The sequence below is a fragment of the Nasonia vitripennis genome, chromosome 5 (genome assembly GCF_009193385.2).
Source record: "Nasonia vitripennis strain AsymCx chromosome 5, Nvit_psr_1.1, whole genome shotgun sequence".
NCBI lineage: Eukaryota > Metazoa > Arthropoda > Insecta > Hymenoptera > Pteromalidae > Nasonia > Nasonia vitripennis.
The window spans coordinates 25437995-25461668 of NC_045761.1; the positions used below are offsets into that span (position 1 = coordinate 25437995).

General features: G+C 51.0%; 1 protein-coding gene across 3 annotated transcripts in view; it reads right to left on the reverse strand.

Annotated features, from left to right (window-relative positions):
- Window positions 1–23674, reverse strand: part of LOC100113985 (transcription factor Sox-2) — a 306878-nt gene that overhangs the window by 198816 nt on the left and 84388 nt on the right. For all 3 annotated transcript variants that reach the window (XR_004345063.1, XR_004227827.2, XR_001729193.3), the window contains one exon: window positions 8209–8262. The gene's annotated coding sequence lies outside the window, so the exon portion shown is untranslated. The remainder of the gene's footprint in view (window positions 1–8208; window positions 8263–23674) is intronic.

The window sequence follows — 23674 nt, forward strand, 5'->3', positions numbered from 1 at the left end:
GAGAGAGAGAGAGAGAGAGAGAGAGAGAGAGAGAGAGAGAGAGAGAGAGCTGCTGTTGCTGCAGCGGAGGGAGTGAGAGAGCCCGTTACAATGTAATGCGACTTGACCGCAAACGCGCGATGCTTCTGCCGCTGCTGCTCCGTGGGGTGACGGGGCAGAAGAGGGACGAAAACGAATTAAACTAATGATAGCGCTGCCGCCGCTGCCGTGTGTGTAACGACGATGGAGAGGAGCGATGAAAAGGAGGCTGCGGTCTGTATGTGTGAAAGCGAAAGGCGAATTTCGTGGGACTGAGTGTTAATGAGGCGAGTTTTGCTGCCCGGCTTTCTTATACACAGTCGACTCTTTTTTTCTTCTTCGCTCGGTGCGGTTTGAGGTCGCGTTTGCGGCCACTTTTATCTCTCTGGTCTAGTTCTCTCCTGCCGAATCAAGCGACGTACCTCGATCACTCCCGGGACATTTTCGCGCCAATAATCGCCTCCGTTCTTCAAACTGACGTCGCTCCGCCTGCCAAAACAAGAAGACGACTTCGACAGCGCCCATTTAGCCACTATCCTACAAGAAGCGCCGGCGATTATCTCCCGGCGCCGCCTTTGTACTCCTCTTCGGCTTTCTCCATTTTACAATTTAGCTTCGCGGCTGGAAAAACTTTTTTCTCCTTATCGCCGCAGCTCGGCGAGATATCACCGGCAGGTGATTAATCTTTCCGTAGCCGCGTCGACGGCCAGGGTAATGATCCGTGGCTCGCGCGATAACCGACCGCGTTTCGCCTGACCTATGACGCGCAGTGCGTGTGCTGTACGTCTTGGAGGACGCGGAAAATTAGGGCTTTCTCATCCAGAAGAACACGTCCGTTCGGTCACTGACTTTGTCCACTCGCGTGAGACCGTTACGCGCACCATCCGATACATACATTGTTTTCGAACTGCGAGTCGAAAAAAATCGCGTATGAAATTTTTATATGCGACCTTTTTTGAGCGCGCACCGCGCAGAGTCGTAAACGCGAAACTCGTTTTTCTCGCGCGACGCGCATAGAAGCTGTGCATTAAAATAATATAATAGAGGCAATAAAATTTCGTCGCACGGATTTTACAGCCGTTATAAATATTTACAGTGAATTTTTCAGGAGAAACGGCTCCTACCGCACTTGGCTTGTTCTCGTCTCGAGTAGTGCAGTGTATGCGAGTGAGCGAGTGAAAAATGGCATAGAGATGTGGGGGAAAGAGTTTCAAAGAAGAAAGGGAAGAGCAAGTTGGAGGAAATATGGAGCATAAACTTGGCGAACTTTTTTCCCTCGCTTGGCACGGGCTCGGGCAGTTTAAGTAACATTCCAGCAGATGCTGATCCCGTTTCAACTTTCCGACTGCATGCATAAGCGGGCAAATTATATTCAAGTTGGAATGAATAATGCCCGGGGCTTTACGAATAAATAAATCGAGTTAGAATCATACAAGTCTCTGGGAGTTTTAATCAGTCAAAGGCGGAAAATGAGAAAACATCGAAGCCATTGCCTCTTCTCGAAACAAAAAGTCAAACGAAGAGCAACGTTGCGCATCCACGGAGAAACAAACGGAGGGGTGAGGGCTACTTACCTCCCCTGCAGACGAGTTAAATCGACACCGCGCGTAGTAGGAGCAGCCGCATTGTCCGGCGCGCAAACCAGTCCGAATGATGAAAAAAAGAGAGAATGAGAGAAGGCAGGCTCGCTCATTGGATAACGAGTTTAGCGGGCATTGAAATGGGTATTCTAACCTCTCGAAGAAGAAAGGGAGGAGGGAGTGGGCCACTTCTCAAATCTTATATACAGGGTGTCACTCGCAGGACTTTTATTCAAGGCTCTTGAGCGAAAAGGATACGGTCTGATTTTCCCCGATACTTGTCGACTCTCGAAGGAATTTCCTCTCGCAGAAGTGTACGAGCAGCGGCGGTCAGCTTGATAAATACCGAAATTACAAGGAGCGCTGCCTCCCACAATGGAAGCCGGAGGGAAAGAAACGCACGCACAGAACAAGCGGTAATCTCGACTCGCGATCGGGGCTGCGCGATCCATCCACATCTCTCGGCCTCCCCCTCTCATTAACAATATAATAAACGTCTCTTTATCACGGGACGGGCATGAATATTCCTCCGGCGGCCAGAGCGGCGCGCAGAACAGGAGGAAAAAGAGCAGAACGACGAGGAGAAGCGGAGGCAGCAGCAGCAGCAGCGGAAGGAGAAAGAGAGAGAGAGAGAGAGAGAGAGAGACAGAGGAATAAAAAGACGCGCACGCGAGACGTGCATTCAGAACACCCAGTAGCGAAACGCTCTCCCCGTTGCTGCTGCAGAAGAGAGACGGAGCGAAAACGAGCCGCGCCGCGTGAAATCAATGTTTCATAAGCACGGATATAACAGAGTGAGAGAGAGAGAGAAAGAGAGAGAGAGAGAGAGAGAGAGAGAGAGAGAGAGAAGCGACCGAGCCGTGTGTATAGCCGTAACCAATGTACATCTTGATTTAGTAGGTCCGGTATATATACACGGTTAGGCTCTCTGAGTGTCGAGCTGTCTCGTTACCAGAGAGCGAGAGCAAGAGAGGTGCAAAATTACGAGGGAGAAGGACGCATAAAAGTTGCACACGTATAGGTGCGCTACTACTAGAAAGAGAGAGAGAGAGAGAGAGAGAGAGAGAGAGAGAGAGAGAGAGAGAGAGAGAGAGCGTCTAATAAAGCAATTCCGTTATGGTGTGCCGAGAGCGTAATACGAGAAGCCATCCACCCGCCCGCCCTCGAGAGCTGGGCATTTTTATATGCGGTTACCTCCGCGCTGCTTATACCAGTGCGCTTAGCTCTCTATGGGGTTGACGAAAAAACAACGAGCGAGGGGAATGAGACAATCGCGCGCGCGCGCCTAGCAGTAAATAACTATAAAGAGGATGATTCCCTCAGCCGTAGTCTCGTGCGCGTTACATTGTGCGACAGTTGCAAGTCGACGCTGAATGAGAATTACTCCGTGTTTACGAAGTTGAATTTCTTCTTCTGCTTTGCCTTTACGATCGCGAGAGAGAGAGAGAGAGAGAGAGAGAGAGAGAGAGAGACACCTCTCCGGGGTCGCGATTGATTTATGGACTATAATGTTTTGGGAATTAAATTTGCGACCAGAGTACAATGTATATAATACAGCTCGTCGTAACCTTGTACTGGTTTTATGTCCTATCGTATAACTTTTTTCCCGCCTGTACGAGAGGCTAACGCACGGCGTCGATATACGCGCAAAAACAATAAATAAAGCGCATATAACGCCACATCGCGGGATTTATATCCGGTTGATGCGCAGGGACTGCATCAGCAAAGCTTCTGCCGAGATTTTTCTCAGGGCTGACCGCATTCGCAGTCTTCTTCAGCGAATTAGAGCGATTTATGACTTGCGAACGTGAGCGTGACCAGTCCAGATTCTCCCGTGTCTAGCCTCTACTTATATACACCTAATCCTTTGCGACGATCTACGGAGTCTTTAATCATCGAATCGCGCGCATACACCTATATTTCGCGTATAACAACGACGACAAGAATAATGGACACTTTAATTCACCGCGACGCCGAAATTTTCCTTCCGACTGCTCCGAGTGAATCCGAATCGGAGTTCATCATCCGTCAATCAGTCAGCTCCTCATGTATATACTGCTAATCTCCATTACATGTGTACCGCTTCCCCCGGGATCGGAGAGAGAAAAAAAACGAGCCAACCATTGTCTTTGACCAATGAGCGATAGCGACGCATACACGCAGCAAGGGTTCTCACAGAGGCCGGAAGTAAGCGAGTCGCGCACGCGCAGAGATCCAATCCCACGGTGGATGCGGACGAGAGCCGCGGGGGGCGATTCCCGCGACGCGGGATTCCTCGCACGCGCATATACGTATATACGCACTCTACTCGCGCGCTTATAAATCTTCGGCGCGCGATTAGTAGGCTCTGGGGGAGACTAGCTAGCGGATATAAATAGACGCTGCTACTGTGCACTGCTCGCTATTTGTAGAGGGAGTGAAGGGTTAGAATTAGCGGTGATGGAGTCGCGATCGACTTCGCGATTTTCCAGGTATACAAAGGGAAATTCCGAAAAAACAGGGGAAAAAGGGACCCGAGAGTATACGGGGGACGAAAAGTTTCGAGTCTCTCACGAAATTATCATTGCCCGGCCCTGCTGCACGAGGGGAAGCTACGGGCCGGGAAAATTATTAGTAGTCTCCCTGATTGGACGCACTCGGCAAGCTTGAGAGGGTGGGAAGCCTAATGTACTAACGAATCGCCTCGAGATTTACGCGCTGCCGCGTGCCGAGAGGAGAAGGCTCGTAATGTACGTGTACGAATGTGGGATACGTTTTTCTCGGCCAACGAATCCTTCTTTTTTTCGGGATATCTCGAGTTTTATTGCTGCTCAGGGACACGCGCGAAGGTCGAGGGGCGGTTGATATTTAGTACGTTGCGTATACGGATAGCCACTCGAAAGCTAATATGGAAATTCATCGCACTTACTTACACGCTGCACACGGCTGGGAATGATCGCGTTAATTCGAAGGCTGTAGCTTGTTACACGACGATGTTGACGCATTCGCGCGATGCTCATTGAAAAGTGATCGATATGCAGGTACGCTTGAATTTTGCATCGCGAAATAAATTTTCCCGCGCGTGTGGCTCGTGAATAATCGGTGGAAATTCATCGACGGCCAATGTTTAATAAGATAAATATTGCCTCTGTCACGCGCGAATCTTTATTAACTCCGCGCAAACAGTCGATTCGCGTTTAATTTTGAAGAGATTTAATATCGACGTTCGTCGGTCGCACGCTGCGGCGTTACTCGTCACATATATTTGTGAAAAAGATTAATTGCGCGACGTAATGTATGACAATGAAATGAAACGCGACGGGGTGAACTCGATCAAATTGACGCCGAGCATACGGCCGGCGCTAAGCCCTATTTATTGGGCCATTAGGACTAGATTTTCCGCTATTGTGAGCGGAGTATATCGCATCCTGCGAATAGAGCGGGGCTGGACTGTACTTGTGAGTGGTATCGCGAGATTTACAACCACGAAAAACCGGTCGACAAAAAAACTAAAAATGTTTTTTCGGAAGCACGGAATCAAAGTATTTATGTGCTTCAAGAGATTTAATAATCCAGCAGGAGTTTTTCGCAATCCACCTCAGACCATCTACATGCACATGCATCATGTGGAAAGTGTTCAGCGCGGAATGTCTACACCCCAATTACCCAAAGTCCAGCGCGTCGCATCCAAATATTCCTCGGCCGTTCATCAGCCGCGAACTTACCTACGCGACCCCCCCTATATAGGTACATACTACACTCTCTCTCTCTCTCCCCCGGACAGCCGAAAGTATCCTCGTGATTTGTGACAGTAAATTATCGTTTCCGTGTTTCCGAGGGTGGTCCCCGTACATCAGAAATACGCACATACACACATACGGGTGCGCGAACCTGGATGATATTCTAACTATCCCACAGTCGCGCTCGCGTCGACCACCCCGGAGAGAGAAGCATATTCCATCTCTCCGCGTGTCGGTAATCTCTCTGCTATCCCCATACTTGCAGGCATATGCTCCTCTCTCTCTCTCTCTCTCTCTCTCTCTCTCTCTCTCTCTCTCTCTCTCTCTCTCGCTCGGGGATCGCTCGCTCGCGTAATCCGATTTATTATATATCGAGATTTTATCGGGAGATATCGATCCTCTCCTCGCTTTTTCGCCAGGGGTGCGGGACTCGAGCAAAGGGGAAGACGTTGGCTAGCACGGTATAGATACAGGGGACCGAATTAACGTGCTTGTTTTACTCGATACACTTGCGCGGGAGATAAGGCTGACGCATATACCTTCGGCGGCCAGTTGGGCGCGTGTGTCTCTCGGAGACTGACGCGTCATCGCGATTACGTGCGGGTCGGGCTTTTTCAATGAAGGCAAACCCGAGAACGTTACAATCTCCGGAAAAACACGAATCGCCGCGAGGAAACCCGGCAAACTCATTAAAACGCGGCACAACTTCTCTCCCTCTGTCTCGAAAACAAAGTGCGAACCTTCGGCAAGACACACACACATATACACACAGGCGTAACAAAGTCCCCAAAGTGCAACCGCAGATTCACTTAGCAGCGAGTTAACAGGAGAGCCCTTCGGTTCTATACCCGTCTCGTCGTCGCTACGACGACAGCGTCGAAGCCTATGTATGTACTACTCCCCAACAAGCCGAGCGTCGCGGCGCTGTATATAGAGTTCGAACCCTTGCGACGAAACGTCACCCCCGTCACACGCGCGCCGGCAACTTTTCGACCGAAGCATCTCCACCCTTCCGACGGCTGATGTGTACGAGAGACGAGTCGATCGGACGACTTATGGGCGCCGACGATTGATTCGACGTACAACCTTATTAAACTTGTGCTCCGGTATTATTTCCGCAGCGTTCGGAACGTTTTCTGAAGTAATCTACTGATACGCCGTGACTTTTTATGTATGTCTTCTTCTGGCAGAAATTCAGCTCGAAAACCGTTACTCACACGTCCGATGCTAACACGCGTCGAAGAATTCAGCCTCGGCAATAAAGTGCAAGAGCCGCGCGAAACTATTCATACACCTCGGGGGCAGTTAATACGCGGGCAGCGGCAGTCGCACCAAGAAAGAGCGACGCTAAATCACGCGCGCGGCTTCCAGATTTTTCCACACTTACATTCATCGTGAATAGAGCCTGCATGTATATGCAGACGCGCTAATAAACACTTCAGCTACACGGCGAGGAACAGCAGCCATTAATAAAGCCTCGACAAAGGCCGATAAATTAATTACATGTATCCGGCTTTGTTTGTCTCTTGCTTTCTCTCGCGCGAGGCTTTGCGCGCGCGCGCAGCTCACACGCGGCGATAAATAATCGGGCGGGCTCCATAAAAGTGCCAGGCTAGATATCAGAGGAGTTTAAAGAAAAACGCTCGCGCAGCCGAGCGACGATTCCCATTGTTTAAGGAGAAATATATGGCGCGAGACCGGCATTGTTCGGCCATTACGCGTCTCGATGCATTGAAAAGCTCGTCCAAGGCAGGCCTGGAGGAAAAAAGACGACACCGCAGAGCTTCGGACAGATGAATCTCCGCGCGTGTGTACGTAAAAAAGGAATAAACCCTATCGCTCGTCGCTGCAAAGCCAAACACCGATCTCATTGCCCGCGAGAGCACACACAGACGCACACCGAAGCCACCCCCCTGGCGTTTAAAAGACTCAGCAGCTCCCACAGTAGTGCCACCCCAGCAATCAGCGAGAGCTCGGCAACTCCATCAATTCTCCGATCTCGCGCGCGCGCGACGAAACAGCGCCGGTAGCACGAGCGTCTCTCCCGATAAAAGCGCGGAGAATCGCCCCAGCGGCAAGCGTGTAGGCGTCAATCACAGGCCGCGCATATATTTGCGCCAGCGGAGAGAGAGAGAGAACCCACCCCAGCATGTGTTGGCTAAATAATGGCCCCCGGGGGGAGGCCACCGACGTGTCAACTGCCTTGACAGCGAGCGCGAGCGACGTTTCTCTTATTCTCCTACTCTCGCCGGTGTTTCGGTGCCCCGAGAGCCGAATTCGATTGCAGCACACCCAACCGACATAATGGAGTCCAACTTGCCCGGACTCCTGTTGCGCGCGTCTTTTGATTTTTCCTCGATCGAACGCCGAAGACTGTGTGTACAAGGTATCGCTAGCTGACAATACAACATTGGGAGTCGAAATTAGTTCGATGGTTGAACTTTAAATCAAAACAATTCGCCGAGTATTTTTCATTGTTCCATCGCGCGCATATTTAAATTTCCTGCGGGGAGCGGAGCTTGCAGTCGTAAAGCACGCTTCGAAAATGACGCCTAGAGATTCTATCGCGGCTGCAGGCGTTTTAGAGTCGCTCGCGCTCTCGCACGTTCTCGCGCCAAATCGTCTCCGGGGAGCGATGGCTCAAGCTTAGTTTAAAGTATTTCACCTCGTTATCGGCGCAAGACTAACGCCTCTATCTGGGAAAATTGACAGGATACGTAATGGCGCGCGAAGGGGCCGGCACTGTGCGCGAGGGCTCGAGCAAATCGATTTAAGAGCTCCACCTAAATCGTGCTTTAAACTTTTTTTTCCGAGTTTTTTCACTCGAAGCGAGGGGGTGAAAATTAATTCGGAAGCATAAAGATGAAAATCAATCATCAAACGAAACTCACCTCGATAACACACTGTAGGTCGACATCCTTCATCCGTCTTCCATCGCGCGCGACCTGCAAAAATACAAGCCGATATTCAAACTTCGAGATGAGTATATGATACGAAAAGAATAGAAATAAATCCATCCCCTCACCCACACCTCACGAAAATACTCAGGAGCGCAGCGACACAAAAGAAGCCTCCTGCAGCAGCAGCAGCTCTCCTTCTCGCGCGAAACTCACCAATTATTCGACCATTCGCCAGCAACGTGAGCTAAATCTACAAGTGTTTACCCTTTCGGTCTTCTCTGCCTCAATACATCGTTCGAGCCGATCCATCTCCATCCCACTCTCCTGTGCGCTCGCTCGCAGAGTCCACAGAAATCCGCAGCGAAAATGGCGAGAAAGACCGTGCGAGGGGGAGAGGATTGAAAGCTCCGGGCAAAACCAGAAAATCGCTGAATTTTCGCAAAAGGCTACCGCTACCGCCGTCTTCTCTTTTTCCAGTGCCCTCTCGCTCGCGGGAACGCCGCTAATTGAGCGATAATAATTATCAGGCCGCAGTGGCAGCAGGGCTTTCAGCTTCGCTTTTTCTCCGTTCCCTCGCTCGCTCTCTCGGTTTTTCGTTCGATTTAGTCCCTCTCGTCTACGTAAACGCGGCGCGCTGACTCGATTCGGAGCTCGATGCGGGTCAAGCGCCAAGTCAGCGCAAAAGACAAAACGAAGGCAGAGAGCCAGAGGCGAAAATGACGGGAGGCGAGAACGCGCGACTACTGCGAATCCGGAGCGGTGAATCGGTTTTGGAACACTTTGTTTTTAAAGCAATCAAGTATTTGCTTGAAAAAACGAGCGCTATATTTCAATTTCGAATCGATGAGAGTGCTTACCTCGCCCGCTGTACTGAACATGGGGGGAAGCGAAATCCAATGAAAAATGCAGAAAATTCATCGATAAAAACTAACAAACGCTACACAGCCAGGTACAAACGAAAAAAAAACTTTGAACAGCACAAAAGAGGTCTGCTACTTTGGCGCGCAAGCACTCGGTGAATAGCAGCAGCGTCAGTTCGGAATTACCGAAAAAGCCAGACAGACTCGAACACACCCTCTGCAGCGGGCAAAAGAAGAAAAAGCCCGGAAAGCAGCGCTGCATCCACTAGATAACGAAGCAGAGAGCAGCAGCGTCGGCCGATAATTTATCGAACATCCACTGCTCTCCGATATTATTCTAATTGATTGGCCGCCCATCGATCTCTCCCTTTCCCTCCCGCCCACGTGCGGCACTGGATGAGTATAGTCGTAGCCGCAGGCGCTGCGCGCGAACACTAATTACGTGCACGAGTCACTAATTAGTGACTGCAGCGCGACACGCGGCAAGCAGAGGTGTTAATTAATTAGAGGCACTCGCACCGGCGCGGAGAAGGAGGACAAGACGAGAGCAGTCGAGCTATCGCGTCCGGCGGCTCGTCGAGATTATCGAATCACACAATGAAAACACGCGAGTCCCGGTGAATCATTAAAGTATATTTCCCTCTCATTATTGCGGAGACAAAGAAAGTATCAAAGCGGGAGAAAAAGAAGTAATCCCCGCCGACGTGAGGCACAACCTGCCGCGGGAGGGAAAAAAGTCGAACGAAGCACACAAAGAGCGAAGTAAAGAGAGAGCAACGAGCTCGCGAGTCAGCGGAGGCTGCGCTTTTAATTGCCGATTGGCAAATAAGTAAATTGCCGTAAGGAAAGCAGCTGCAGCAGCCGAGGGGTTGCGGCTCCGACGACGTGTGGAGTGTAGGGCTCGTGTATAGGTAGGTATACGCGACGAGTCTCGTCTTCCTACTCCCGCGCCTCTCGAGCCGCCGCTGCATCCGCGGTAATTACTTGACTTTCGTGTACATTACTTCCTCGAGGAGTGTGTAATGCATTTTCACCGCTCTTGGGGCATTGAGTGAGAGAAATAATTGCGATTAAGGCGCGCGCCTGCACGAACGCCGAGGTAATTAATTCGTTAGGGGTTTCTTCAGCCCCGTAGGCTGCGTCTCCCGAGACATTATTTTTTATTCTCCTTCTTTTACCTAAATTTCTTTAAAATATCAAATCCGGCGCAAATTAATACAGCCCGTTAAAAAGAGACGGGGAAAGATCATCCATCCAAGCGCCGATGAATAGACAGCCGGTATAGTTTTTTTTCTCTCTTCCTCCGCTCTTAATCCGTTCGCCGCTGCGAGAAGCCAACGAGAGCGCAGCGCACTGGCAGTGCAAGCACGCTCTGAACTTTCGCACTCGGCTGCAGCAGCTGCCGGTATCATTTTCCGCGAGTGGCGCAGAGCAGCTATCTATTTTTATCTCGACCTAATTAACTCGTTAAGAAACTCCAATTGGCGCGCTACTGCGCCGCGGCTTTGCGCTAATGCCCTCCGGATAGGAGAGAGAGAGTGTGGATCATCCCGCCGAGCTTCGCGTTTTTTATGCGCTTTATTTATTCAAGAATTTATTTATCGCGTATCCCTCGACCTACTTCCCGCGCGAAAATAAATATTTTGAAAATTCGTATACGTCGCACTGTTTTGACCGTTCGAATCCAAATGTTGCAGGGCATAGATTCTCACGTTTCCATCACGACGCGTAAACGATACTCCGCGCGGAAGAATCCCACAGATCAATCAATCAATTACGCGTCGACTGCTACTCCCGCATAATTGGCGAAACCCATCCGGCTATCTCTTACACCCCGAGGCGCTTCGCTGCGAGAACTCGACCCCGCAAGCTCCGTGTATTAATCACGCACTGGTCACCTCAGAACTCGATGCGAAACAAAAACACGGGAGAGGTTGAAATACGCTTATCCGGCTCGTTAGTAGCTGCACTGCGCCCGGAGGATTTAATTACATGTCGTGCACGCGGCGGTGCTCGGATCAATTATACCCGGGAACTAATCTGCCTAATCTCGAGAAGAGAGAGAGGGATGCAAGGGGGCAGTCATCGACCCGCGGAATAATCCGCGTTGATCGCGCGCGCACGTCGCGCAATTACCGGCTGCGGTTAATAAGGAGATCAGCCGAAGGGCGGCTTGGTTCCACAGCTCTTTATACGTTATACACAACGGGCAAAGAAGCCTGCTGCTAGGGGTGCTGGCTTGCTTTTCAAACTAGTCGATCGGCGTGAGCGGCGAAATTAACGAGCTTTTCGGAGTGACTTTGGATTATGGATTTTTCACTCGTCTAATAAATAGTCGACCGACAAACTACGCGTATTGTGGAAGATACTCTGGCCGATTATCGTACACTAGTCGTAAAGGGCAAAACAAAGGGGAAATCATGCCATGATCGGGTTGAATGCTGTGCATAGATTCATAACAATGCGAGAGGCTCAGCTTTTTCCATCGTCGGGATTATCGGGCAATTAGCAGGAATCTTCGAAATTTAAAAACTCCAGCGACGAGCCAACAAAACGCTTGACCCTTTCAGTCCGATTTAATACCTCCCATTGTTCTTGCCCCTATCTGATCAACTCCACGCGGGGCTACTTAACGAACTACTCGAAAGCTCGAACTATATATATATATATATATATATATATATATATATATATATATACATATATTGCGCGGAAACGAGACAATAAAAAGGCGCTGTATAAATAAAAGCCATCGGCGAGAGTGAAATTTTAATGAAATCGCCGCCGGCCGCGCGTGTACAACTTTATTAAAGCAAGCCAAGCATGTCGTACACATTCCGCCGAAAAAAAGACCAGCGAAAATCCCGGCGAATATTTCTCCCCCGCCCGGTGTATACACGCACTCACACACACACGACAGTCGGGCAAACAAACCAGCGCATATAGCGCCAAAAAAAGGCGCCTGGCAAAAATCAACGGGCCGCGAACTTGGCGCAGACCAACCAGCCGGCGGCAAAAATTCCGGCTAACGAAATAACTCTCTCTCTCTCTCTCTCTCTCTCTCGCTCTCCTTTGATTCGGGGGCGCGTTATCGCGGCCGCAGCTCTCCCCAATTTCGTTTTTGTCGTCCCTCGCACACACAAGCGCCGAGAGTCAAAGGCGAGCAGTAAGCGCGACAACCGCATATTTAATTTGGGCCGAGCGAGTAGGCGTGTTCCTGCATCTGTCGATGCTGGGGGTTGCGTCGCGCCAGAGTTTTGGTCCTTGCTTGCCTGGAGTAGTGTCGTAAACACGTGCTCTCCGATTTCGCGCTCTATCGTCAAGAGGCCGCCTCCTCGATTTAGGCCTTTTTTCAAGCTGGTTGGAGCTCTTCAAGCGGTTTTCCCGGAAACTGGTCGCTCAACGAACGAATTTTTTTTCTTTAATAACTCAGAGAAAAAGCTGCGCGAGTTGGGTTTGCGTTATCGCGGAGGCAAATAATAAAACAAAGAAATACGAGCCAAGGGCCGATTAGGGACTTTAAAGTATTCGAGGTAACTCAATCCGAAATATCATCAGGCAGCCTGTAACAAGCTACCGCTTAGACGGCCCATCACGGCTGAAACCGTACCCTTTCCCCCCGTTCCACTTTTTCGTCCCCCGGGTAATTCGAGGCAAATGTTTGATCGGCTAAGAGTTCCGCGTTGAAAATTGTTTCTTCAAAGGCGTAATCCCAGCTGTGGGAGTGAATGTAAATATCCCGCGCGTCATCGACTTGAGCGCGAATTTACAAGAGTCGCCGAAAAACCGAAAACAAAAATCTCAATTTTTACCGGTGTTAAACGCATCTCCCGCGCGCAATATTTCGCTCTAGCCTTGGTGCAGCAGCAGCAGCATCAGGAGCAGCTATATATTCATTAAACGAGCAGAGAGAGAGAGAGAGAGAGAGAGAGAGAGAGAGAGATCCGAACGAGGCTATGCTGCCCGGGCTCCACAGGGCTCCCACCTCCCGGCGCGTGTCCGGCCAATGCAATTTGCCAAAAACCAATTTTAAATTTCGATGAAGCCTCGGCAGAGCCAATCGCAATCAACTAAATTGATTCCCGAGCCGCGCGCGCCGAGCCGCTGTATCCGAAAAGCGTATTTCGAGCCGCTGGAGCAGCGGCGAAAAAGCGGGACAGAAAGCGAGAGAGGGAGAGAGAGAGAGAGAGAGAGAGAGAGAGAGAGAGAGAGAGAGAGAGAACTCGGTCCGGAGGGGAAAAATAGAATGCGATATGCTGTATTTGCGCGCCCGCTGCCGCTGCGATGATGATGCAATGATGGTATTGCATGTATGTGCATAGAGGAATTTCACTCGACGTTATTACCGCTGATTATTGCAAGTTGGCCGGTTATGAAAATAGTTTTAGAGTGGATTGCCTTTTCCGGGATATTGCTGAGAAAATGGGACGCGAGATCGGTGTAAACAAAATAAATAAAGGGAAAGTGGTAAACTGTACACTCTTTTCTCATATTCGGCAAATTTAACCTTCAGCTAACACGCGCGCCAAGGGTCCCGGATATTGATTTTATTCCCTCCCTAGAAAAACAAGTTTTGAGAACCTTCCAGAAGAAGCTCGAGAGCTTTCAGCGTTCTACAGCACGAGGACAGACTAGGTGCGGCACTCGAAATGAAAGCTCGGTAAAAAAGGGCGCAATTTACTCGGCGAATTTGAGAAAAAAACGCGTATCGACAAAAAAAGTCTCGCGAGAGAGATACACCCGCAACATTTCTCCTTCCAATTCCCTTTTCATATAGTGTATATACCTTATCCTTGTGGGCTACCGAGAGAGAGAGAGAGAGAGAGAGAGAGAGAGAGAGAGAAAGAGAGAGAGAAAGCCGAGCTCACAATGCACGTCTCGAGCCCCATAAATACGCGGTTTATCCGGTGGCGCGCCCATCCACGCTCATTATTCCGAAATATCTCATTCCGAGAGCGCCGCCGTCGACTACCGGCGCGAGATTAAAAAAGGTCTTATCTCGGGCGTGGTGCAAGGCGAATCGGGGAGCCAGAGGCAGACCGAGAAACGTTAATTGACCAATAAAGCAGATTTACGACGGGAAAAAAAGTGGCTACCGCCTCGGCATTGATGATGTTGTCGCGGAGCGGGAGCTAACGAGAGCGTTTTCGAGCAGAAAACAGCGCAGTAGCGGTCGCGAGTGTCAACGATCTCGGAGAAGCATTCGACGCCTACGCGCGAGCTGGTGGAATTTTAATTCCGTTGAGAGAACTTAACGAAGAAGCTTCCGCGTCTCTCCCTCTGTGTCAATTCTGCCGGAGTTTACGTTAACGGGCCCGTCGTCGAGAAGGAGAGACAAAGACGCGGCAGCCCTCTGCACGAGAAAGCCCGTCTTACGGGCTAGAGGAAAAAATAAAATAAAAAAAGGAGAAGTAAAGATTTCTCGAGAGACGGAAAGAGCTCGCTCGTCGAGCAAAATGAATTCCGTCTCTCCGCACGTCTGGAGCAAGAGTAGTGGGAGGCCGTCGCAGAAAGCGAGCGAGTTTCGAGCGAAAGGGGACGAGAAATAGAGTGGAAAAAAAGAGAGAAAGTGGAAATTAAACGTTGCTGAAATAATAAACATCGCGGACGATCGCGTCGCGAAAACGTTTCGCAGTAGAGTATAACGTAGTGCGGGGCGTGTATCGAAAAGGGATCGGGACTAAACAAGAAGCGAAATAGAGCGCAAGAGCCGTCCAGGAACGAAATCCCATCTCGCAGCGGAGAGAGATTATCCTCGCGCGGGCGAGTGATTTATCCCGACGCTGTCCTCATTACTGCTACCGCCGCGCTCTCTGCCACACCCTCGCGTCGCGTGGAGAATGGATTCCGACTTCTTTTTTTCGTCCTTCCGCGCAATTCACGGCTGCGCGTATCGCACCTACGCACGCGCGCTACCTGAGATCCGCCTTTTCCGCGCGAGCTCTGCTTTACGAGCGGATTTATTTATCGTTGTTTGCCTGCGCTCTTTCGAGAAAACAGCGGCAGGAAATCGGGGAAATTTTTGTACACGCGAAATTTACCTTTCCCGTTATCCTTTTTTCGCTGTCCCCGATGTCCAGAAAACGGAGAGCCGGGGGGAGAGAGAGAGAAGAGCATAAATACGGGCCATTATTCTCGGCGAGAGAGCGGCCAGCGCCGCGCCGGCTGATTTATAGGCTCGCGAGCTGTGCCGCCGGTATTTTTATTTAAATTTAATATAGAGGCTCGAGCGGGGGTGTCCGCTCCTGTATTAGGCAACGGCATTCCGCAGTGAGAAGGCAAAAAGAGGAGGTTATTATTAATGATGCTGCTGCTGCCTTCGCGGTGTATTATCGTATTATTTATTTAGTATATTTTCGCAAAACTATGATATATCCGCTAATTTTACTCTACTCCGCGCAGCATATCCAAAGTACACAGTCCTCGATATAACGAAACAAAGAGAAATCCACACGCAAAGCCTCATCAGCGCTCCACTACATCACGCGGAGCGTCGTCCACCCCCGCGAGGCGCAACACATGATAGACGGAGGTAATGTAGCGCGCGGAGCGTATATACATATAAGCGAGCGAGCGAGAGAGAGAAAAAGCATCAGCCGAGGCAGAGTCCGAGGTAATCCCCGGGTTTGCGCGAGAGAAGACCGTGGGAGAATTTACAGCGAGGGATGTTGTAGCGCGGCTGGATTAACTCGCTCGCCCGAGTGCGACTGGCTCTCTCGCTCTTACACACTCGATACAGAAACGAGGCGGCTCCGGTTCAGTTGCGAGCCCCCCGATGCGACGAATGCGTTTCGAGTTTGCGGTTGGATTTCGCTCTGAATTAGATTAGAGCTGCTTGACGTCTAGTTCTTGTTGTTTTTAGGGAGGATTTTTGCCCCGCGCTCGACCGGCACCGCATATGCCTGCTATTATGCTGCGTAATGGAGACGGATGCGAAAACACCGAACTCGAGGGATTACACTCTTGGCGACGAGTGGACGCTTATCATCTTCCAAAGGAGGAAAGCTCCTCAACTCCGCTCACGCGAATGTCTCGACACCCCCTCGGCATATAAGCCACCGCACACAACGACGAATAATCGAATTCGAAGCCGATCATTGTCCCCTTTACGCACACTCGATTTGGGCGTGCAGCATCGCGGGAGACCCCTTGCGGACTGGAATCAAAATAAAGCACGCACTCGCGCGCCGCCGCATGTTACACTTTGCGAATCCGAGGACAATATGTTTTCGTCGCGCCGGATATACGCGCGTAGAGGGTTCCGCCGGCTAACCCCGTGTGTCCTGGGGGGACGACTTGTAACTCACTTAAACCTACGCAGATATTTCATTAGCCGTCCCCGCGTCGTTGTGCGCGGACTACTGCCACGAGGACGACCCTCGCGAGGGAGAGCGAGAGACATGGGCGGACAGATCGGGCTAACTTAAAACTGAAGGACCTGCGCTCCTTCCATTCTACTCGTCTCTTGTGCTGGGAATGACTCGATGCTTTGCTGCTTCTGGTTGGTTTTCGATGATTCAATCCAGCGTATGTTCTGTAAGTTGGCGACAGAATTATTCAAATTCCGATTCAAAATCACTTATTCAAATTGTCTCAACCCCCTCGGAGCACTTCGTCCTTGTTTTCTTTTTCCTTCCCGGTCATTTGCTCGCTCCGACATTAAGTCAAGAGAGTACCGCCGCCCTCAGGCTAAATTGTTGACACGACAAATATATCGTGTTTGGCTTGTCGAGCGGGGGACGATAAAATTCCGCGCGCGATACACGAGAAGACTCTTAAATCTCTGTTTTTGTCCTCTACCGTTTACTTTAGAGCCAAATTAAGCTCCCCCTTTCGCGAAGCGTTTTTCAAAATCCCTCAAAGTCGAATAGAGGCTGAACTAGTCTTTGACTCTCCGAGTCAAATTAGTCGCGCTGTATCCAGCGTTTGATCTACACACGCGAAGAGTCGGAGCCAAACGGCCTCGAGAATCCGGCGCGACTGCACACAATGCCCGACGCGGCCGGCCAAGGTGTTATCGCGAACATTAGCTTTGAAGAGAGGACGCGGGCGGAAAGTAGCCCGGGGCCGTCGACGCCGTTACGCGGACATTGTCCGCCACCGCGCGACTGACGCCTTTCGAGCGACCAACGGCCTATCTTCTCCCCCTCGACTTCCTGTGTCTTCGCTCCTCGTCTCTCCGTTGCCGGCTTTCTTTCTGCCTTCCGCGCGCGCGACTTCCTTATTCCCCGGCCAAATTTTGCATTATGTCATCTTTATTCGACTCAGGGCTTTCTCCTGGGCCAACGTCGTGAGCTTGTTATTAGCCGGGACTTTTTCCATGCATCTCGTTGAAATTTCGAGCTTCTCGCCAGGTCATTGGAATACGCCACACGATCACATTATTCCCTCTAAAAAGTCTCGTTGGAAGCACTTCGCAGTCCAGTCCTGCGCTGTCTCTCTCTTTCACTCCGCCGCGCTTGGTTCGCTTCCTCATCGCCGCGTCGCAGCTTGAAAGCTTCGGCCTTATCGGAATTCCAGGGCCGACGTCTCGTCGCAAATCCATTTCGTCGACGACGCTTTTTTCATCATCGAGTTAGGAGAGCCGTTTTTACGAATATACACGAAGCGAAAATATAGATGGACTCTTTTAATGGACCGAGAGTAGAAAAAGAGTGTACAGCGTCGTTACTGGGCAAAAAAAGGAGGCAGCCGATGGAAAGGATAACGAGGGATAATTACTGACGAGGCTGCAATAAGAGCGAGACAAAACGAGAACTCGATTGTAAACACTTGGAAAAGCATAAGAAAGAGCAGCTCGAGAGGGGGCAAAAATGAATCGGCTCTTCCTACTCGGGGCGCGGCGCACGCAATGAGCCATGAAGCGCTGGAATATCGGCAAACGGGGCCGTATCTCAACAAATTAGCCCGATGATGAGATGCGCAGACGAGGCGCGGACTCGAGGATACACTCGGCGGATCGCGAAAGAAAGGAGAGAAAGAGAGCGAGGGCGAAAAAAGAAACAGACGAAGAAGCGGCTCTCGTTGAGGATCATCGGGCTGGAAGTAACGGACGGAGAGTGGCTGCCTTCCGCCTGGCAGCGCGCGCTAATCTCGCGTAATTACTTGGCGATTCACACTTTGCGATGCAGTTCTACACTGCGAGGACAATTTATTCTTCTTCCAATGCGTAAATATTGTGGCATAAGCCAGCGATATTTCACGTCGAGCTATAGTCAGTAAATACGCAAACAGCTACAAATTCCCGGGCAAAAGTCATCCCGTATCCCGCCACTCGGATGATCCGCCTCCTAATCGTTATTACTCCCGCAGCCTTCGAAATCCGCGCCTTCTGTCCTTTGCTACTGCGCAGCGGCAGCATTTAGCGCGATTGGACGGGACTTTTATTACCGTAATTGTTCCGTAACGGGCGTACGCGCGCTTCTCTCTTGCGCGGCTCCCGACTGCGCGCCTGCAAACACGACCATATGGCGCAGCGAGCAGCAACAGATCCCAGTGAAAAGGAACCGGTGTGCCGAGGGGGCGGCGATATACGGGCTCGCTCAAGTGGAGTTCACACTGGCCGACTGGGAAAACCCGAGCGCGTTCGATGACTTTCTTCTTCCTACTCCGATCGACTTTGCAGTAATTTTATGGCGAGAAATCCTTTCCGTCAACAAAAAAACGCGAGCCTTGCGTGTATCGATCGATAAAACTGCGACAAGCCCCTCGAAGCCCCGTGTAATCATGAAATCCCCGAGCCCCACACGCGCACACACCCCCCTGACCGCGCGCCGACATGGCAAACCGTGATTAACTTTTCGCCGTGCCGCGCCCCATTCATTTGCCATTCATTCGCGTCCGCACGGATTACGAGCGCGAGAGAGCTACGCCGGTTTTCATGACGGCGTGGGGCAATGATTACGCGCGCCCTCGCTTTTTTTATCATGCGCGCGCGCGCCCGCGGGGAGGATCACTGCGATTGATTAAATTTTTCTGCGATTTGGCTTTTTCCGAGGCGAGTTAATTCGCCTCTCCGCAGTCGGCTTTGTCTAGGGTTATGGCGTTTGAACGAGCGGTTTTATTCTGATCGATCTGATTTATTTGCCGACTGTATGGAAAAGCTGGAATGTAAAAGCGCGTATCGATGACACTCTCGATGCTGGATGAAATTGAAAGGATGAAAAAAAAATCTGATTCCCCAGCCTCAGCGGCTTTGAATCAACGAATCTTCGCCGCGTCCAATAACGCGTAAGTAACAACGTAATTGCAGCCCCCAGGAAATTGCAGCCTACTGGCCGGCATCGTCATCGGGGGATTAAGCTCCAGCGTCGTCGCAGCGCTTCTCCGCGAAGTGACTACACGCGAACATCGTCATCACCGTCATCATCGCACGCATACTAAGCATTAGACTACCAAATAAGTAGGTACGTGAGCGGGCGGAGCTCGGGCCCCTCTCGCTCGCTCTCCCTGACACCCGCATGCCGCCCCCTAGGGGACGCAATCAGAACGTTTCAATCAACGATCACGAGCTTCGCAAAATCAGGCCGTCGCCGCAGCGTCTATATACATGTACGAAGGCGTCTAGGGGCTGCTGCACGGCTCTCCGTAAGGGGAGCACGCGAAAATGATAAGCGCCAGACCGGGGATGGAAGCGAGAGGCGAATGAATCCATGTAAAAAGCTGTGATTGCGCGTTCACGGATTAAAAGGGTGTGGGGCGTAAAACAATATGCTTATATGGACTTGCCGATATGTCTCGCGGCATCTGTTACGCTCGCCCGATGAAAACGATCGTTTTTTTTTTTGTCTTTGTTTAATATTTGTAATGCCATTTTTCGAAGAAACGGCCTCGGAGGATCCCTCGCGCCGACATAAAGCTCCGGCGGCATCTGCTCTATCAGCATATTTCAAAGATAAGCCAGCCACCCCAGCAGTCTACCGGGCCATCAGCCATAATAACAATCCGATATGATTGCGCCATAATCATAACGGCTCGCCTTCTCGGCGGAAAGTGCAGAGGGCGCGGGCGAGAGAGAGCCGAAAGAGGGAGCTAATTTGAGGGAAGATGGCGATGACGGCGTTGCGGGAAGAGTATCGATGCTCGGCTATATCCCTGTGTTTATCGGCGATTCGGGGTAATTGGGATCGGAGAGGAAAAATTGAAAAGCTCTGCGTTGTATAGTCTCGAAAAAAAATAGGACGCGTGACTGCGAGAAGAAAAATAAAGCGATAAAAAAGCACGATCGCTAGAAAGGGGGCCGTTGCTGCTGGAGCGGATGAAATTACACCGGGGAATTGAGATACCGTGTTTATGCGCTTTAAAGTGCGCGCATAAACAAAATTAAACGGGCCAGAAGTCGCGGCCGAATGAGAAATTTACAGCGCGCCCGGGCGGTATCTAGATTTTAAAGAAGCTGTTTGCGCGCACCCCTTCTTAATCGCGCGCTAGCTCGTGTCGGGGCTTTTCTTCGCCGGGTCGTTAAATAAATTCCGACGCGATACTGCCGCCGTCCGAGGAAAGTGGAAAATCGATATGGCGATGGTATATAATTTCGTTGTACGCACACTGATCAAGAGTCAGCCAGCGACAATAACACCCGACAAATTTCAACAGTCGCATTATCGGGTCGTCGCGCAATCAATTCCGTTAATTAACGCCCTCGAAACACATCCATCTGGCGTTTCATTGTCTCGATCCCGCGGATCGGCATCGCGTGTAAGAAAACGGCAAACAATGCGCCGCGAGCCGAAACTTGATCGCAGCCCCGCCTCCTATAATTGCCTCGTTAAATTCCCTCGAACGCACCGCACACGCGTTTCAGGCTAGCTGCGTTCGAAAAGAGGCGATGGAAAAAAAGAGATAAAAAATACTTAATAAGCCATCGGCAGAGTCCGCGGCATTGTTGTCCTCGTGCGCTCACCAGTTTTATCCGCGGCGGCACCGTGGAGTATATCGCGCGCCGATAACGATTGGCTTTTAGTCACATCTCTCTCTCGCGAGCGCTGCGGGGATGGATGACAATGAAAGGCCGCCCATCATTATAATCGCGACACTCGAAAGATTCGGGGTCGCTGCAGCGATAAGCTCGTGAATTTCGCGATTGGCGGCTATCCCGCGTGGCAATTATTTTACGCGTTGGTTGGCTTATTTTGATCGGGTTTGTTATTATAATGCCGCCTCGCGTTCGCGCGTTGTACGTATTCGCGTAAATTTTAATTAACCCAGTGTATATACGTAAAAGCCTGTTATTTTTCCGCGGAAAATCGATATACGATATTTATAGTCTAAAAGGTGCTATGCAACTCCGGCCGACTAGCGCGTAGTCGCGTCGAAGGCTCGCCAGGCGCTCGAAACTCCCGCGAACAATGCGCACTCGACGCCATGCAAAAAGCCGAGCGGGAGACGTTTTCGGCCCTCGCCTTCGATGACTCTCATTGGGCTTCTTCACTCTCTCTCTCTCTCTCTCTCTCTCTCTCTCTCTCTCTCTCTCTCTCTCTCTCTCTCTCTCTCTCTCTCTCTCTCTCTCTCTCTCTCTCTCTTCTCTCTCTCTCTCTCTCTCTCTCTCTCTCTCTCTCTCTCTCTCTCTCTCTCTCTCTCTCCTTTTTGTCTCGGCTCGTCGAGATGCTCTTTTTTTCTTGTTTCTCGAGGCATTCCTCGACGCGGTGTCGAGGAATAATCTAAAATAGGGCTTTTGTTCGTCATTGGATTATCTCCCGCGCGGCTGTCCTTTATTCCAGGTGAGAGTATCGGGTGCGCAGCGACGAGTTTGAAAATGTGCTCTGAAAAAATAGTACACGAACGGAGAACGAGATTGCCGTGCCTCGAAACTCGCGCAGGTTCCGCTCTACATTAAAGCCGCGAGTATAGTCGGAGCGGGACGAGATATCTGATGACCTGGACCTAGGGCGTGCGGCTGACAGGCAGAAGCAGCGGCTACGCGGAGAAATGAGGACTATAGGTATATACTGGGTGGAGCTGGTCGAGGAAACCAGGATCGAGGTCGAAGTGCTGGGCGGAGAAGGAGGCCGCTGGTTCGAATATGTATACCGCGATAATGCCGCTGATCGCTTGCGAAGGGAGAACACTGTTATTGCAACGGTTTATGTTATTGTTTCCCTCTTTTCAACGTCTCATAAATTTTCGTAAAATATTCACTACCAACGATGTGCGAACTTCCAGGGACACCGCATGCAGTTAAATTTAACGAGGCCTAAGCGCAGACCGCTGTGGAAATCAGAAGTTTCTCGGCGCGAGAAAAACAGCCGACAGCCTCGCGGGGAAATATCCGTTCGGCCGAGCGAATCTTCGGGAAGAGGTTCGATAAACTTGGATAACTCGTCGATCGAAGGGCGGCGTGAGGGAATGTCGCTCCGCAGCCGCGAACTTTTTATACGGACGATTGGCGCGAGGGGTGAGCGCTCGCGGCTGTGTTTATTGACTCGTGCGGGCATGAGGCGGCGTCTCTCTCGATATTTATCATACTTCGTAATGGTGTATCAAACCGTTTTCAATCCCGGCCTAAAAACACCTCTTCGCGGGTAAAATCCCGGAGCATTAACATTGTTCAACCGAGGTAGCGGTCTGCCTTCTCCTTCTCTCCAAGAGCGGCGCACACGCGGCGGCAAGATCCCAGCGCGGATTAAAACATCATCGCCAGCAGCGGGGCTTTGTGCCACGCATATTTACGCGGGAACCTGCGAGTATTTATGCATTCAAATCCCAGAGCTCATCGGACGCGCCAGCGCCGGTTCTCCTAATAGGAGGCGTTTATTCTCGCATTAGCATATGCATGCGACGTCAGAGCTCCGGCGGCCGCCGCCCACTTGGCCCACATGTGATTAACGCGCGCGAGTCTAGGCTGCCGCGTTAGGTTCTCGAGGATCCTCGCCACGCCCGTAGCTGTTTTTCTTGCGCGATGCGATACCGCGACTCGCTAGCGCTGCTGTTATTTTTATTTTTGTTAAAAAAATTTAACTCGAGATGCCCTGCGTAAAAGGGATTCTAGAAACGCGGGTCGAGTGGCTTCTCTAATTACACGCGAGCGACTCCCAGTCCCCTCACAATCGAAACTCCGAAAGGGCACTCGCGGATAAAACAATATCCGGGCCTCTTGAAAAAATCCTCAAAAAACGGCGCAAAGCCAGCGGAGCGAACCGCCGCCGAAAAATTCGCGTCGAGGACGTAGGCACATCTCCCGCGCTGCATCGAGCTCCACGCAGAGAGACGTCCGAAGAAAAGAAGGCAGCAGCGGCAGCAGGACTGCGCAGGGAAACTCGAAGAAAGAGAAAATGAAGGAGCAGTGCGCGCCGCTCGGAGGCCAGAAGCAGCTCGGGAACTAAGAGGCCAAAAGCTCGGAAGGCAAAGCTCCGGGGCTGCCGCGAGAGCCAAGCCCTCGGGGGGGTTTACGGAACACAATAGTTTGAAATATTCGAGAGAGCGAGAGCGAGAGAGAGAGAGAGAGAGAGAGAGAGCGCAAGAAGTTGCCCTCGCGCGCCCGTAATTAACGAGTTAAAGTTTGGCGTCGTCGTCGCCGTCGTCGTCGTAGTTGTAGTAAGACTCGGCGACGGCATCCATTAGTCGAGTGCCCGCTCGGCAGCGCGCGGAACTCCTTTTGG